This window comes from Pinus tabuliformis, chromosome 7, assembly GCF_031772625.1.
Source record: "Pinus tabuliformis cultivar Carrire ecotype Pingquan chromosome 7, CPIR1, whole genome shotgun sequence".
NCBI classification, from domain to species: Eukaryota; Viridiplantae; Streptophyta; class Pinopsida; order Pinales; family Pinaceae; genus Pinus; species Pinus tabuliformis.
Genome location: NC_142293.1, coordinates 690,667,196 through 690,671,691, shown reverse-complemented (window position 1 = coordinate 690,671,691; position 4,496 = coordinate 690,667,196).

Sequence of the window (4,496 nt, the reverse complement as noted above, 5' to 3'; positions counted from 1 at the left end):
CTCAATAACTGAGGAAGTCATGTCAGCGCGGAAGCACATGGCAAAGGCGCGCTGTCGACCATCGCGGAAAAGTGATGTTCTTCCGCGCTGGCAGCGCACAGCATACACTAGAAGGCGCCTGTCATCGCGGTTATTTTAGGAACAGACGCGCTGATGAACAAAACTTTGGAAAAATGGGTTTTTAAGCCAGTTCAGGGAGCAAGCACTTAGTGATTGTGAATTCTGGGCACAGCAGGGTGACTGACAGGAAGGCAGTGATAAATTACTGTGTAACAGGCGCAAGTCCACAATATCTTACCCGCGCCAATGATGGAAATCCTCAAAAGGGGGCGCGACCATTGGTGCTCTGTCTTAGAGCAACAGTCACGCCAACCAAATTTAGTCGTGCTTTTTGCCTTAATGCACGTCCGATTGTTGTTTCCTTCATTACATGGAGCTTTTCTGAGGATAGAAAATCAGTCTTTTGTCGAGCTTTATCCATCTTTATGGCTTTTGCTAATCCGCGAAAGGTGTCCAGGTTCATTGCATCCTCCTCCCTTCTCCATCTATATAAGCTTGTCATTATGCATTGGACAAGCTAGAGTGTTGGTGTTAGTGTTATGCTAGTGATTTGGTGATTGAGTTATAGTAGTGATGATTATTGGTCATGGAGTGTTAGATGTTGAGTTCTTGGAGGAATGCTAGTGAGTGCTAGAGAGGTTATGCTGCTGGAGAGGAGATGCATGTCAAGACACATATAGTTATTCACCCAGCCAGGAGAAGGGTCGACGTCAGAACAATGGTTGTAACTTTTCCTGTTTATTAATTGATGAGCGACTGCTATTATAGTTCCAATCTCATTATCTGTCATGGTGATATGTTGATTTATTTCCTTTCTAACTGAAATATAGTTGTGCCTTGGTAGTTTCTATGTTGGTATCTGTCTCTTCCTTTGCATGTGCAGGTGTTCGTTTATGATCTGTTGGAGCAAGGGAGCGAGGATATCAACTCTGCTTCAATCATAGTGTTGGACTCCAGGTTAGTCTTCTTGATTCACCTTTGATGCATAACTAGGAACTTGCGTAGCAGCATGGTTTGTTTGTGGCTAGTTCTGTGATAGGCTAGTGGGATCGCCTCTGTCCGCAGAGGGGATTTACCTTACCAACAACAGGCTTTGTTAAGATTCCGAAAATCGATACAGATTCTAATATCTCTGTTTTTCTTTCTAACGGGTACCATATTGGAGACCCATTTGGAATGTCTGACGGGGAAAATTATTCTGGCTTTTAATAACTTATTTAGCTCAGTTTTTATCTGATTTTCTAAATTGGGGTGGATCTTTCTCAGTTTCTGTTGGACAGGTTTTTCGTTGTCAATCATAGGAATAGTGTGCTGAATGATAGAAGTGTCGTACGTCTTAAGCTCATCGTAATTCCAGGAAAAAACATTTTTATATTGTCTCAAAAGACGAATATACGCTAGTTTTTCTTCAGGGGCCAAGCCTATGCCTAGATTAACGTTTTGTGGTTTATCATCGGTTCCTAGGTTTACTAATTCGTAGTTCAGAGTTGAACTGTAGAGCTTTGAATTGGTAGACCTTTTAAACCGATTTTTCAAATCGTACAAGTCTTCTAACTTAACCACAGATTTAGGTATAGCATTATCAGTGCTATTTTGTTGTGTTTGTAGATCGTGATGGTCTTCGTCAATTATCTGATTGGAGTAGGATCCTTCAGAAGTGAGGAAATTTACAATATCAGGATCATCATTGAATACTCTCCAATTTGTAATGTTGTCAGGGATGGATGGTCTAAAGATTAATTCTATTGAGAATTTATCTGGACTAAAATCTTCGGAGGGAATAAGCCTAGAGGTTACGTTAGCCAAAAGGTCTGCGCTCACGTTTTGGAGTCTCGGGATTGAAGAGATATTAAATGATATGAAATGCTCAGTCAGATCTTGTACTAAAGATTGATAGTGTTTTAAATGACCTGATAGGAAATGTATAGAGTTACGTACCTGTTTGACGATAATCTCAGAGTCTCCAAAGACCTAAAGATACTTGACGATTAACCCGATTGCTTTGTATAGGCCTTGCACCAAGGCCTCATATTCTGCTATATTGTTTGTGCAATTGAATTCGAGTCTGCATGTAAGCATGGTCTTATTTCCTTCTGGACTAATCAGAATGCATCCTGCTCCTGCTCCTTCGTTAGATTTAGAGCCATCGAAATATAATTTCCAAAACAAAGATGTATTTACAGGTTCATCTACAAAATTAACACACTTTGAATTATCAGTTTGGGAAAAATTTTCGACTTGGGACAAAACTGAATTTTCTAAGTAAGGTGATGGGTGAGCATTGAAATTACCGAGAAAAGAATCTACCGAGTAATTGCCTATGATACTTCTGTTATACGATACTGCTTCATTTTCTCCCTCCAATTCCGTTACTATGTACTTCTGGTGTAACTCTCGTTCAACCTTTATCTGGTTCGGTTTACCGTTATAGGGTAACCACATGTGCGACCAGTCGGTTGCAAAGTATCTGTGGAGTTTCTCGGACCAATCCCTGCTAAGAATTAATCCATAGAATTCTGGGATATCGGCCACTAGAATGTCAATAACCTGACATACCTTCAGGTTAGATGACAATCTTATGGTTACTTGATTAATTTCACCAATCACTTCGACTTGAGATCGATCAAGCTGAACTATACGCACTGCGGATTTTTTTGGTTGAACATTTAGCTTAGCACATATTGATCTGGGTAAAATATTCGAAGAAGCACCGGAATCTACCAAACAGTTGTGCACATTTTTGTTGAAAATCTCGTAAGTGAGAAGAAACGGGGGAGTGTGAGATCTTGATCTTCCTCCAATTAAGGTGATATCATTTGGATCAATCTTATTGATTGCATTAGTTGGAGGTCTTCCCATGTTATGGGAAGCTTGAGAGAGTACAGCGACAGGCAAAGGTACAATAGGCACAGCATGTAATTCTTTCATCATTATCTTTTGTTGATGCTTCAATTTGCTCAATTCATAAAGGGTAATATTAGCCCTAGTCTTTTTCATGTCATCAACAATATTGTACTCCATTTCATCCGACACTATCAGTGTTTTTGATGGAGTTGTTTGATCTACTCGGACTGGGCTAGATTGAGTCGCTTTATTTGTTGTTTTCTTTGTTGTGACTTTATCTTTTGTTGTAGGGCTTGCGCCCTTCTGCTTAGGGGTAGTTTGGGGAGGATCAAGCTGATTTTTGCTTTGTGTGCTAACTGTAAATACTTCTTGATCTTCTTCTTGTGGGAGGATGAAATCCCACATTCCTTGAAATTCCACAACTTCTTCGTCATCGGTTTGCCCTTCAGTGGCACTTTCTTCTTCTTCCTCTTCCTCAGTTTCAGCATTGGAGATGACATTGGGTGGTTTTGCATCCATTGAAGGACCTATTTTAAAAGCTCTGTAGGGCTTTTTTAAAGAAGTTTCTGCTACTTGTTTTTTTATGTCAATCATCTCATTAGACATGGTCTTTAATACTTTCTGCAATCCTTCCAAATCGAAAGGGTCTTTTGTTTGTTTCTTCTTGGAGTCTTCCTTGAATGTGACTTTTTTACAATTTCGTTCCTCTATCGCGGATCTCTTTTCCAGGGCTATTACTCATTTCTCTACTGCTATCGCCTCTGTCATGTTTTCAACTAAGGTTGTTTTATTTGCTCTATCCATGAAGATTGCTATGTTTGATGGTAAAGCAGTAATATACCATTCACATCGTACTTCTTCGCTGGGTTGGGAAGCAGTAGGAATTTTGTTGAGAATCTTATTGAACCGTAAATCGAAATCTTTGATAGGTTCTTTAGCTTGGGCCTTAAGATTGGATAGGTCATTGATTAATGTTGTTGTTGATCTGTCATCACCAAACTTGATAAGGAATTGATTGTGGAAGATATCCCAACTTGTGATAGACCCGAAAGGTAATGAAAAATACCATGACCTGGCTGTTCCTTCCAGTGTATAGGGAAAAAGCTGAACAACAGCATCTTCGTTAGTAACTCCGTTGAGATTGATAGAAAGCATGAAATTGTTTATGTGTTCTTCTGCTAGCATGCCTGCTTCTGGATTGAATTTAGGCAGCCATTTCTCAGGATGGGCCGGTATTGGGCTCAAGGGTGCAGGCATCAAGACTGCCCTAGGGTTGTTCCATGGAGATTGGGCCATCATTGAGCTACTAGTAGAGAAAAGTGCAGGAGATGATCTCTGTAGTTGGGAAGATGAGGATACTATGATCGTGGATGATTGAAGAGGGATTGTGGTAGACGGATGAATGATGGTTTGGAATGGAGGTGTGGGTGGTTGACTTCGCAGTGAGGTAGTTGAAATGGGCGATGTAGACGAAAGAGTCTCACTGTCAGACTCTTGTGGTGATTTCCTCGCTCTTTTCCTGGTGGGAAGAGGCAACTCAGTTGGATGGATGCCAAATTTTTCACTTTTCAGTCTGGTTAGGGGATGAGAAG